This window comes from Mytilus californianus, unplaced genomic scaffold (genome assembly GCF_021869535.1).
Source record: "Mytilus californianus isolate M0D057914Y unplaced genomic scaffold, xbMytCali1.0.p SCAF_8, whole genome shotgun sequence".
Taxonomy (NCBI): Eukaryota; Metazoa; Mollusca; class Bivalvia; order Mytilida; family Mytilidae; genus Mytilus; species Mytilus californianus.
This window is the reverse complement of record NW_026262734.1, coordinates 68894890-68909636: the sequence shown is the minus strand read 5'-3', so window position 1 is coordinate 68909636 and position 14747 is coordinate 68894890. Positions and strand designations below refer to the sequence as shown.

General features: G+C 31.8%; 1 protein-coding gene across 2 annotated transcripts in view; it reads left to right on the top strand.

Annotated features, from left to right (window-relative positions):
* Positions 1–10672: 10672 nt before the first annotated feature.
* LOC127712142 (apoptosis-inducing factor 3-like) overlaps positions 10673–14747 on the top strand; it is a 51952-nt gene continuing 47877 nt past the window's right edge. Inside the window, exon 1 of one of the 2 annotated variants that reach the window (XM_052218410.1) lies at positions 10673–10872. The gene's annotated coding sequence lies outside the window, so the exon portion shown is untranslated. The remainder of the gene's footprint in view (positions 10873–14747) is intronic. The other variant, XM_052218406.1, reaches the window with a different exon arrangement.

Genomic DNA, 14747 nt, shown 5'->3' with positions numbered 1-14747 from the left:
TTGTCCTTGATTGGCATGGACAATAGATATCTACACATCTATAGGTGAGTTAAAGGTAGTAACTGAGTGGACAGTATCAAATGCAATTCAGGTGTTTGTTTATTTTTACATCTTCTGCAGGAAGGAAAAAAAATGCCCATCATATTCAAAAAAAGATTTTATCTTTCTGATATGCAAAATAGATTTAACTTTTATATATCTAGTGGATGCCAGGCCTTAAAACTTTCCAAACTGCACAGGTAAGTCTGTACACAGAGTAGTTTTTGAGGTGAAAATACGGCCATATTTGTCCATTTGTTATGATGAACCTTAAGAGATAAATGTGTTGAATCTGAAATTTGAATCTATAATAGGCATACATATCAATTGATAAGTCTTGATTGAAGGCTAATCTTGTACTATGCATTATCCATAGCCTTTCCCACCTGGATAATAAAAAATATAAAAGACGTTAAGTTCAACTTCTTAGTCTTCCTGATCTTTAGTTTAAGGTTGCATGTAGTCCAAATAATTATGATGTCTTGAAAGGCTATTCTATTTTTTTTCTGTGACTTATTTGGACTAGGTTACATGTAGGTGATGAAAGACAAAAATAAACTCATCACATGGCAAGGTTTGATCCACTCCTTTCTTAATTGACAAGAATAGCTAGTATTCCTGCCGAAGGTCAGTTGCTATTTTGGAGGCGCTCCTGCTTCCTCCACTAATTAGAGTTGGCCAGTATGATATAGCTGAGGTCATTAAAAGTAGTGTTTAACACCAACAAACAAACCATATTATATGTCAAGCTACACATTGCCATGATTGCAAGACATGCAAGAGGCTAGAAAGATTTATTTTCTGAAAGTGTTAAACTAAGGATTTCAAGCACTTACTTTATTTGGCCTTTTTACCTCTTTTTGATTCAAGTGTCACTGATGAGTCTTTTGTAGACGAAACGTGTGTCTGGCGCAAATACCAAATTTCAATCCTGGTATCTATGATGAGTTTATTTACTTGTATATGTAGATAAATAATCCCTTGTTAGACTAATTAAAACTAGTGTACTTTGAACTGTTGGAATCATTGATTGATTGTTACTTGTTTTTTATGTGCCAATCTGCCTAAGAATCAGGCAGTGGTGAAAACATGACAAACAAAAACCCACTCAAGTTGACATTAATTTATGTTCAAAATGTATAATAGTACATGAATATAACATTTGTTTCCTTTTCCTGTTCTGGTAATTCAAGATATATTTTGGTTGAAATGCACTAGAAATTAACAATTAAGGGGAGCTAACTCTGTAATTTGCTATCATTCTAACCAAAAGTTAGAGATTTTTCAAATTACCAGACACGCAGAAACAAAAGACCTACCATTTCTAACTCAAGATGAGGGTTACTTCAAAATAGGATGGTTAGCTCGGTGGGTTTTTTTCGGCCATGTTTTGAAATTTTTCTAAATTGCCTGATTCTTACAAATACTATTCAGTGGCAAATATTTCATGCATATTCAGGACAAGAAACTATAAACAATTAACACTATAGTTAATTTTTTTTTTCTTGCATATATAACTGCTTTAAACTTCTTATACATATTAAAAGAAAGCATAAATCTTACTTTACAGATATTTTGACAATTAGTGTCTTAAAGATTCTGATAAAAGTGAAATATCTTTTTGGATTTTTTTATATAGCACATGTATTTTAAAAGAAACTTGTGATGTTTATGATGGTGTCAAAGTGATAGCAATGCTGTACTAAACCAACTAAACATTATATCATTGTGGTTTTTGTCTCGCCTGGATTAATTCCAAAAAGCAACACTTGGGCATGCTTTTTCCAGCAGCATCAACATTGCGTCAGTTAGTGATTAGGTCTGATTAAGGGGAACCACTATAGTGGTAGGTAGGTCAATGGTATTTGGTATGCAGTTTATTTAGCATTGTCACATCTACTTTCCATGGAGATTATTTGGTCCTGCTCCCTCAGTCATAGGCTATTGAATGACTGAATGTTTTGCATAGTTTGTACATGTTTAAATTTTGCCATTTTAATTTCAACATTTGTGTTATAATAAATACTGTCAAAATAACGTAAATGTGAGACATACCTCACTAAACATAATTTTGATTTGATTTTCATTACATTTGCAATTTCAGGGAACATATAATGCACTTTACATCCCTCTTCTATGGATGGAGGATAAAAGCAATGAATTTAGTAAATACAAGATTATAAAAGTTATTTGTTATTCTAAGGCAAAGCTAAGTAAAAACCTAATATTTTAATACACCTGAATTCCATGTTCATGATGTTAGCAATGTAATTATATTTTGACATTTTGCTCCACCCTATGTTGTCACTTGTCAACTGAGGATTTTTTCACCTGTAAACATATCTATACATCACTTGGTGTCTACCTGCAATTAATTATGACACTTAATGTGTTTTTGACCAAAAATAGCATTAGAATTAAGAATGTAGTGTCATAACGACCAATGCATTTGTTTTTTAGCGTATTTTGAGAGATGACCTTAAGTTAACCTGACAATATTGTTCTTAAGTGAAACACCATGTACAGGGCATTTATCTTCAGTTCTGTTCACCAGTTAATAAACCATTTTAGGACATTGCTAAATATGTGTAAACAGTGTTTAATGTAGGTTCAAACAAATTAACGAATTTCTAATAAATAATTGTAGATTAAGGTGGATCATTTGTGTGTATTTCCTCAGACAGAATTTTCTTATACTTTGTCAAAATGTAGATTTTACCACGCTTTTAAAAACAAATATATATAATAATAGAAAGTATAGGTCACTGTGTCTTTTTTCAAGCTACTAGATTTTGCATAGATCATTCATGAAAAAAACACTTTTTTGTCAGTAAAATGAAATCTATGAGAAAGAATTTTGAAATGAAATATGAGAAAATAGGTTTTATAATACATGTAATATGCCTTAAGAAAATAAAGAGAGAAAATGGTGTCACTGAACTTGTTTTCTTGCTACAAGTTGAAAATCAAAACTTCTTTAGCTAAGTTGAAAAATTGAATCCAACAAAAGCAAATATTGAGTATTTGTTAAAACAGTCTAACTAATGCAATAAAACACTTATTTTTCTTTATTTAAATATACAGTCTTACACATTAATTGCCAATCTGTCTAAATATTTGCAGATTTAATCAAAGAACTAGACCGATTGTTATGCTATTTTACAATCCAAGATGGTGGTATACAGTTACATTACAGTATTAAATGAATTTTTAGATTATAAAGTTATGGCAAAGGCAGTTGCAAAGTCAGCAAGTCGGGCATTAGGCCTTCTTATTGTAAAATGTAAGGCACATGGTGGTTTCCAACACAATATTTTCACCAAATTGTTTTGGACACTTTAGTTTGATCAGTCATCAATTACGGCTCAGCTATTTGGGGTATGAGTGAGTTCTCCTGCATTTCAGCAGTTCAGAACCGAGCCATGAGATTTTATATGGGAGTTGGAAAGTATACTCCCAATGATGAAGGGCTCACGCTAGCAGGCGACTGGGGCGACAAAGTCGCTTACCCGTCCGTCACTTCGCTTGCCTGACTGTCAAAAGCGAAATCTAGTCGCCCTGTTGTTCACGATACTCGCTTTCGTCATCGGCAATATTCAACATTTACCAAGTCGATGAAACAGCAATTTTGAATTTGAAAGTGAAGAAATTCAAAGACATAAACGATTTATTTTCTTTAGAAAAGAGGTTAAAGCATTGATTTTAAAGTTGGTTGCATGATATTTTCATAAAGACAATTTTTTATCACTTCAGGTACTTGTTACTGAGAGCGAATATCAAATCATTCTAACTTTCGGCAAAATAAGCTTGTTACTTCATTAGAACGTGATGAAATTTGCCTGAAGTAAATTGGTTATCCTTATATTGCATTAAAAACGTCATATTCCCTTCCAAATAGCGTATCAAACATCGTTCGTTTATTTCTGTAAATTTAAATTTTTGGGCAAATTATTGTTCAACTACGGATCGGAGTCTGGATTTCATCGGAAACTGACCAGCTATGACCGAAATCCAGATTCTTGCGATAATAACTACGGACGCATGAATGGCACAGCTGACAGAAGAAAATTGATCCCAAAAGGAAAAATTACGCATTCCACAAGCATTAACATACTTTTGGTTAGATCCTCTTGATTAATGTATAATCTTCCATGTATATGCATTGTTTCAATTTATAAATTAAAGTTGCTCAACTCTGGGACTATTACACTAATATAATTATATTATGTCCAAGCTTAACTGTGTTAAATAAAACTGTCAAATTTAAATATCTTTTTAATGAGAAATACTTAATTTCATAAACATGATAACAGAGTAGTTTTTAATTGAATTTTAATTGATATAACAACTTTCTTTTCCTTTTTGTCAAGCCTTCGACTTTTGTCTAAAAAGCGAGACATAGCGATCCTACATTCCGTCGTCGGCGGCGTCCACAAATATTCACTCTGTGGTTAAAGTTTTTCAAATTTTAATAACTTTCTTAAACTATCCTGGATTTCTACCAACCTTGGACTGAAGCTTGTTTATGATCATAAGATAGTATCCAGAAGTAAATTTTGTAGAAAAAAAATCCTGTTTTTCCGTATTTTACTTATAAATGGACTTAGTTTTTCTGCCAGGAAACATTACATTCACTCTGTGGTTAAAGTTTTTCAAATTTTTATAACTTTCTCAAACTATCCTTGATTTGTACCAAACTTGGACAGAAGCTTGTTTATGATCATAAGATAGTATCCAGAAGTAAATTTAAAAAAAAAAATCCTGTTTTTCCGTATTTTACTTATAAATGGACTTAGTTTTTCTGCCAGGAAACATTACATTCACTCTGTGGTTAAAGTTTTTCTAATTTTAATAACTTTCTTAAACTATCCTGGATTTGTACCAAACATGGACAGAAGTTTGTTTATGATCAAAAGCTAGTATCTAGAAGGAAATTTTTATTAAAATTTTGTACTTGTTTATCCATATTTTACTTATAAATGGACTTAGTTTTTCTTCCAGTTAACATTAGATACAGTCTGCAGTTAAATTTTTTAAAACATTTATTAGATTCATAAACTATCCTGGATTTTTACCAAACTTGGACAGAAGCTTCTTACAATAAAAAAATTGTATCGAGAGGAATATTTTTATTAAATTTTTTCCTCGTCTCATTTTTGTTGAGCCTGCGATTAACAGCAAAAGTAGGCGAGACACTGGGTTCCGTGGAACCCTTACGAATTTTTGATATAAAATTTTTTTTTTTTTATTATTGCCAGATATTTAATTGTTTTTTTCTGACAAGAGGACTAATATGATTGTGCAACTAAATATGATAAAATTAAACAACTTTGAATTTGAACTGTTACTTTAATTGTATACCCAGGTACAAATTGAACAATATAACAAAAAATAAGATATATATGGCTCTTTGTATTATAGTAAAAAACAAACATTGTAGCGCCGCTAGGGAACGAGCACTTCTCTTTCAAATCTCACCACTTCTCCCTCTCAGTTTCAAAAAGAGAAGTAACTTCTCCCTATGATTCTGAAGTAGTGTGAGCCCTGTGATGCTGTTTCAGGTGACATGGGTTGGAAGCCTCCATATGTTAAACAGTGGTCTAACATTTTAAGACACTGGGCAAGATGTACAAAAATGGATAATGACAGAATAAAATATAAAGTGTTTATATGGTCAATCAGAAAAGGTAGTTATAAAATTAAAAATTGGAGTTATAAAGTTATGGAAATGTTAAAACTTTACAATATGGATATATTTTGTAATGTAGATGATTATATACTGGATAAAAATACAATTTATCAGTTAGAAGAAAATATTTTTGATAATTATAAAACTGAATGGAGTACAAGACTTGATTCTTATGGTCAAGGAAATAAGTTGAGAACTTATAAATTGTTTAAATTTTCATACTCTACTGAACAATATTTGTTACAAAATATACCTACTCATTATCGCAGTGCATATATATGCTAAATTTAGATGTGGAGTAGCACCTTTAAAAATTGAAACTGGTTGTTACTAAAGATTAGATTTAGATAAAAGATTGTGTTTCAATTGTGATAATATAGAAGATGAAAAACATGTATTGTTAACATGTCCATTATATGAAGATCTAAGACAGTCTTTATTTATTGATATATAATTCATCAGCATAATAATATGTTTTTAATTTTATCAGATGATGGAAAATTTATATTTTTGTTCAAAAATGAAAATGTTTGTAGTTTTGTTGCCAAAACCTGCCATAATATTTTATTGTGACGAAATAGTATTTTATATCATTGAAAATTGAAGATGTTAATTTTATGTACATGTATCAATCTTTATCCTTGAATGTGCTTGGTGATATTGCACTTTTATATTTTGTGTAAATAACAAAACTATGTTTTATTCTGATGTATTAACATGATCAATTAATACTGTATATAACAGTCTCTCATAGTTCTTTTAAGAATGGCACATGCATTCTAAATTTTATATTGTGTATTAAATGTCATATTGTGTTTATACTTGTATGTATGTGGTGAGACTATAATAAACTATTGAATCTTGAATCTACATTGTAATCTACCATAAATAACTTGAAATTATGAAAATTAATATTGGTACAGTTACATAGAAATTACAGTTACTTCAAAAATGTAAATCGTATAATAACTTTTATGTCAGAAAAAAATGTTTGAGGCAATGATTAAAGGAATTAAGGTCAGTATTTTAAGGGAAAATTATGTAATTGGTGCATGTGCCATTAAGTTATTGTGACAACAGATTGATTTTTTCTTAAATCTTGTGCCATCTGTCCACACCTCTTACAAAAACTGGAGACTGATTTGTTAAATTTTCATGAAACATGCATGGAATACAAAATTTGTATTTGAATTAGTGGAAAAAAGCTCCCATTTGATTTTGATAAATTTTCAGTTTGTTGTTCCAAAGTCGTGGGTTTTAATCATCAGATTTCAGGTAACTTGAAAAGTTATTTTGAAATGTTATTAAATTGAAAGTTATTGTTGATACTTTCAGCACTCCATACAGTGTAAAATTTGAAGCATACTTAAGCTAGTTTATGCATGAAAAAATGCCTTAAGGAAGAAAACATATCTATTAGAAATGACTTGCCTTTGCCTAATTTATTTTTTCCTAATTAATTCTAAGCTACCGAGTAATACAGATTTAATATCTGTATTGAACTGCCTGTTACAGATACTTGACCCTGACTTAATCTGCTGGTACAACACACTGGAAAATTCTTGAAATTAAAAGCTTACTTTTACCAATCAGAACAACAGTGTAAAGTTTCAAGAAAATCGTTCGGAGCATACATGTACGTGAGTAAATGGGCAACATATGAAAAATAGCACTCTAGATGTCCTTATGTTATTTTTGTTGTTGGTTTAGTGTCTTATTGATGTGTACCCCAAATCTCCTTTTACTTATTGAATCTGAAAAAAACTGATGACTCAAGTCCTATAGGCTACACCTCTGGAAAATTTTCAAAATAGAATGTGATCTTCTTTTACAAATCCCAAGAACCAGAAAATTGGTTTTGTGGGTTAAAAAATATATCCATATTTTATATATATTCTAACACAAAATTATGCAGATCAGTTTCTTCCCCTGACTCGACTTGGAGTATCTGATAGATTGGACAGTTTAGTTGGGGAAACTTTTAAGTGGTACATTAGAGAAATAAAAACCAAAACAGAATGAAATGTTATTGTGTCCAAAAATTGTAGTTTGAATTTCTTATTAAAGTACAAAACTTGGACAACTGGTTTTTTCTTTTATTTTTTGTCTTTTGGACAAGTAAAATGTCATGGTCACTTGCCTGATGGACAAGTTGTTATAAAAGTCAATACTGAACCTTGTGTTGTGATTCAAACATATACAAGTGCTACAAACAGTTTTTTAGCTCACCTGGCTCAAAGGGCCAAGTGAGCTTTTCTCATCACTTGGCGTCCGTCGTCCGTCGTCGTTAACTTTTACAAAAATCTTCTCCTCTGAAACAACTTGGCCAAATTAAACCAAACTTGGCCACAATCATCATTGGGGTATCTAGTTTAAAAAATGTGTCAGATGACCCGGCCAACCAACCAAGATGGCCACCATGGTTAAAAATAGAACATAGGGGTAAAATGTAGATTTTGGCTTATATCTCTGAAACCAAAGCATTTAGAGCAAATCTGACATGGGATAAAATTGTTTATCAGGTCAAGATCTATCTGCCCTGAAATTTTCAGATGAATCTGACAACCCGTTGTTGGGTTGCTGCCCCTGAATTGGTAATTTTAAGGAAATTTTGCCGTTTTTGGTTATTATCTTGAATATTATTATAGATAGAGATAAACTGTAAACAGCAATAATGTTCAGCAAAGTAAGATCTACAAATAAGTCAACTTGACCAAAATGGTCAGTTGACCCCTTAAGGAGTTATTGCCCTTTATAGTCAATTTTTAACCATTTTTCGTAAATTTTTGTAATCTTTTACAAAAATCTTCTCCTCTGAAACTACTAAGAAAAATTTAACCAAACTTGTCCACAATCATCATTGGGGTATCTCGTTTAAAAAATGTGTCCGATGACCCCGCCGGTGAACCAAGATGGCTGACATGGCTAAAAAATAATACATAGGGTAAAATGCAGTTTTTTGGCTCATATCTCTGAAACCAAAGCATTTAGAGCAAATCTGACAGGATACAATTGCAGTCTTCGAATTTAGCCACAAGTCCGACGGTCCTGGCCAGTAAAATCGGCCGCGGACTTGTCAAATTTGTTGTTCAAAAGTCCGACTGGGCTTGTAGATTTTTCGGTAGTTGGTACGCTCTTTGCGTCTTTGGTAATTAGTGATACCAATAAATCGGTTTCTATTTTGCGCTTTTTCACATGAATTAAACGTATTGCGATTAATACTGGATCGAGACATTGTATGAAATGACAGATCATTGGTTTCCTTCCCCCTAACTTATATTCCCAAAATGTTTCTTCGGCAATGTACTGGCGGAGCTCGTCCGGGGAAGCCGTTTTAGCCCCCCGCCGATGAAAATGTAAGGAAGAGAAAGTACGACGCTACATGGTCCATCAGTTCCTTTCAAGTTGGTTAGAAGGAAGTCAGTGGTTGATGTACGAGTTGAAAAAACAAAATGTTCTGTTCATGGTGCACAGAACATAAAATGGATTCACAGTTTGTGACCCCAGGTGGGGACAACTTTAAACTGGATACTATTAAAATTCACGAGAAGAATAAGAGTCACAAATTTATTGCTCTAAATATGAGAAGCCTGCAGCTGAACCATCAGAGGCTAAAAAATGTTACAGCATTCTAGAGAAGGCACCTTCTTTCTAAATTTTTAAGAGAATAAAATTATTATAACAGCTACTTTTTACTTTTTTCTCCAATTGTCAATGTTATTCCTATTAAATTTATCTTCAAAACATGACACTCAAAGCTCTCAGAATGCAGGATTTTGCATCTAATTTTTCAAAATTTTTCTGGGGGGGCATGCCCCCAGACCCTCCTAGCTGGTTCGCAGCGCTTTGCGCTGCTCAGCGATGATAATAATTTGTGTGGTCTTGTATAATTTTCTGGGGACTTGTAAAAATTTATGAACCACAAGTCCTACTGACTTGTAGGTTGAAAAGTTAAGTGTGAAGACTGCAATTGTTCATTAGGTCAAGATCTATCTGCCCTGAAATTTTCAGACCAATCAGGCAACAAGTTGTTGGGTTGCTGCCCCTGAATTGGTAATTTTAAGAAAATTTTGCAGCTTTTGGTTATTATCTTGAATATTATTATAGATAGAGATAAACTGTAAACAGCAATAATGTACAGCAAAGTAAGATCTACAAATAAGTCAACATGACCAAAATTGTCAATTGACCCCTTAAGGAGTTATTGCACTTTATAGTCAATTTTTTACAATTTTCATAAATTTTGTAAATTTTTGTAAATTTTTACAAAATATTTTCCACTGTAACTACTGGGCCAAGTTCATTATAGATAGAGATAACTGTAAGCAGCAAGAATGTTCAGTAAAGTAAGATCTACAAACACATCACCATCACCAAAACACAATTTTGTCATGAATCCATCTGTGTCCTTTGTTTAATATGCACATAGACCAAGGTGAGCAACACAGGCTCTTTAGAGCCTCTAGTTTTTGGAGGGGGAGTATACACTACAGTAATCATCCTGTCTGTTACTTTCCATCTAACTGTGTACATTGTAAAAACAACTCTTCCTTACATGATGTACAGATATTAATTCTTGAAAAAAGAATAAATTTCAAATAATGGAACTTTAAAAACTTATCACCTGACTCGAGTAACTTTATCCCGGAAAAAAATTTAATACAAAGTTCAGAAAAGAGGAAGGTTTAAATGTCACTAGAGCTTATTTTTGAAGGTTTAAAAGGACATTCTTTTTTAACTTTTATTTACCAAGTTTATTGTGTTAAATGACCTTGATTACACTTTATCAAAAATAAAGTTTGCAAATTAAATTCAAGCTAAAACTTGATAGGTAATATAATCCTTAACACTTTCAATTTTGAACAAAAAGTAGTAATTTAAATGTATATTACACATTGAGTTCTATCAAACAGTGCTAAAATTGTCAATTAAATGTCAGATAGACAGTTAAACGACTGTAATCAAGCTATTTTGTTTTATATGTTTTGGTACAAGTTGTCATAATTGTCCAACCACAAAAATCTGACAATTAGATGTGGGCTGAAACCTGAATCATTATCTTGTACATCTTCTGTGTATTCAGTCGTGATTAAATTATCGGTTCACCTGGAATTTTATCTCAAAAACAAGACAAAATACTACAGGTGAGCCTTTTTAAATTATGTTAAAAACAATTAGAATATTAGTTTTTTTTTGGTTTGTTTGGTTATTTTTTGGCTATTTTAATATTTTATCATTTTTTGCAATGTTCCAAATTTAATTATTGAAGGTTTGCAATGGCTGAAATGATTGGGAAGAAAAAAGTCTATGTATTGCAATATTGCAATATTTTGATAATTGGATTGAATGATTAAATGAATCTGAAGGAAGTCATTAAAATATGGTCTTTGATGTCAAATGTTTGTAATCCGATAAAAGATTTCTTGATCATAATAAACTGATGTTATAATAATGAAGTTCTGGATATATGTACATGTATACTATACTGCAGTGTTTTGCTCACTGATTTTTTTAGAAAATAAATAATGAAACATTTTTCTATTAAGAATAAATTAGAACTTCAATTAGACATTTGGTTTGTTATGCTCATTTGAACTAATTTCCGTAGGTCTTTAGAAATTGACGAAACGAAAGATACAAAATTTATGCTTTAGGAAGATATCATTTACATGAAGGTAACAAAAAATGTTGATTTGATGGATGGCAAAGTTATTGTAAGAAGATCTATACCATGTACATGTAGTTAGATTTTATAAAATAATTGAAAAAGACATGAAAGTTTAAGTTACCCTGATACGCTTTATCTATTAGTAAGACACTCAGTGTTGTACAAGGTTTTGATGCCTTCTTTAAGTGAAAGAGAATACTATCCACATTTACCCTAATATTCCATTTATTCAATTTTTGTCAAATCTGGCCTGCTTTCAGAACCATATATTACAAATAAAATTGTTAATGACTTTCGATCATTTTTGTTGAAGCAGGCCTGGAGGAATTGCAAGTGCTGTTGATTCAAAGTTTATGCTAAGGTTATACAGGGGAGACATATCAGTAGAAATATTCCTGGCTAATCCTGCAATTTGATTGGTCACATTGACAGGGAATATGAGCCCATATACCCTGTGAACAAAAACAAAGATAAGAACATAAATAATGTTAAAATCAGGACACTCCGGTATAATGTATTTGTTATTTGTGCTTTACAGGGATATGGGCTCATATTCCTTGTCAGTGCCCTTTATCCGCTTCGCCAAATGGCTTAGGAGATATGAAATACTGACAGGGAATATGAGCCCATATGAGGGGGTGGACAGGGGGTACCCTTCTTCCGCCTCCGTATCTCCCACTTCCCACTTTTTAATCTTTTTTTCTCTCTCCCACCTATTTTTTGTTTCCCCCCCCCCCCCCCCCCCCCCCCCCCCCCCCTTTCTCAAAAGCTGTCCACCCCTCCCATATCCCATGTGAAGATCCTTAATAAAATATATTATTACCTTTGTTTACCATGACTTTGTATGCACTTTGTCAATGATGACCTTCAAAGTCCCATATATATAACATCATGTTCTAGTATTTTAGTTTTTGCTGAGACTACCGGTACATGCTTTCCAAATTTTGAATAACAAGTGTAAAAAAATATTACATAACAATATGTAAACTTAAATGTTAAAGGTTTTTAATGCATAGACTTTTGAACTAATACATTTGTATAGATTTTAAAGTACATGTAATACAAACAATATTTTTTTATTAACCTGAATCTTTGAATTTAGTTACAAGCTAAGATTCTATTTTTGTTGCTTTATCATGTTTATGTGTAATTTATAATTTTTAGGTTTTTTTGGCTTTCGAAAATATGGTCTTGAACAAAAATTTACAGATTCTTAGTATTCCTTTGTTTGAAGCATCTCTCATCTCTTATACAGATAATTTTTATGCCCCACCTAGGGGCATTATGTTTTTCGGTCTGTCCGTTCGTTCCTTCGTCCGGCCGGCCATCTTCAGGTTAAAGTTTTTGGTCAAGGTAGTTTTTGATGAAGTTGAAGTCCAATCAACTTGAAACTTAGTACACATGTTCCCTATTTTAATTTTTTTAATGCCAAATTAGAGTTTTGACCTCAATTTCATGATCCATTTGAACATAGAAAATGATAGTGCGAGTGGGGCATACGTGTACTATGGACACATTCTTGTTTTTATCATTTTCAGTGTTCATTATATATATTTAGTTGTAATACCACCAAATCATAGAACGTCACATCCAGTTTCCTATGAAAAAGGATTGAAAAAAAATATTCCCTTGAATTTGACAGTTGTAGGAAATTAACCCTGCATTTCATTGCATAAAAAAAATTGTGAGCCATAAATATATACATGATATATTTTGGGTAAAATTCTGGTGATGTTATTATCTTATATGCAATGAAATGTTATGTGAAATTTTCACTGTAGTACTGGACAGGATAAAACTTTACTCATGCCAAGTATTTCTTTATTTGCAATTGAAACAAAGACAAATTCTGCATAATTTTATGAAAAGTCCCAATTTAACAAAGACTAATAGGGGAAAAACAATGGTGGTATTACTCCTCATATATATTTCTTATTTAGCTTATTAATATTATGTCATTGTATGATCTTTAAGAAATTTGTGTATTAAGCTTTAAAGTGGAATTGAAGATTTGAATAGGAGTCATCTTTATATTTATCATTGATCTTATCTGTGATAAATAAAGTTTACTTCCTTTGTAAGCAACTCTTTTCAAATGCACTCAAGTGTTGAGAAAAAATAAAAAGATGTAATTTTGAAATATATTTTGCAAAACAGGGTAACTACATGCAGTATGTTTAAATAGCCTCCGGAAGAAATTTTGAAAAGAAGATTATTTTTTACATAAGTATTCATTATATTAACATGACAAGATAACACCTGATATGCACATATTTTGAATGTGGCAGAGATCTCTGTACAGACTTCTTGACAGGTGAACGTCGGGGAAGATAAGTCACAAGGGTTTGTTGGTAATATACTAAGTATTTGATAAACAATGTAATCAAAGGATAATTGTTGCCTCTTGTCTGAAAATGTTTCCGTGTCCTAGTAATGTTAACATATTTCTGATGTTTGAGGATTGTGATAGGGATATTGTCAATCCTAACAATGGTTCATTACCTACTTACATGATATTAAAAGACCTTGCTGACAAAATGGGGGAAAAAACTTGAAAACTGGTACAACTTGTTAGTCACCAGAAATGATTCACTTTTGAATTTAAAAAATTAAATTGTTGCCATTGAATGGTTGAAATTCTGATTAACTCCAATGTCAGCCAAAAAAGTTGTTTTATCAACTGACCATAAAAAAATTACAACACTTGTAGATTAAGCTAGATGAAAAAATTGTTTCCCATGTCAAATGCATGTGTGGTATATCAATAAACAAAAGCAAGTGAGAGTTCTGATTTTAAAAAGCCCTCATTTATGAGCAAGTTCCACACAAACAATCCTTGGTTTCCTCAAAAATGTTTGGCTCAGAAACACTTGAACAGAACATTGGGTTCTGACATTGTTATGCTGATGTTATTGGGTTGCTGTCTTGTCTACTTTTACCTGACATACGAGATAAAAGCTGATGTAATTTGTCTAGAGCAGTTTGGGGTTTTGACTCTCCCAAATGTTTAAAATATTTGACTTTATTCATGTTATATTTTCATTAAAAACATATTTCGACTTTGTAAACTTTTGGTCTCCCTCACACTAATACAGGTTGTTCGAAAACAATGGTTTTGTACACTAGAATTATTACCATATTACCATTCATTTATAAACATCAATTTTATTCGTGACTCATGGACTTTTGAAATATGGCTGTTTGTATTGTCAAGGCAACATGACTTATAGTCTATATTCTAAAATGAATAATTTGTCATAGACGGATACTAGATAATTTGCTGAAAGTTCTAGTTACAGCTGTTACTAAAACTACAGAAAATAGCTGAATTTGCCCGTTGTTTTGGCTTCC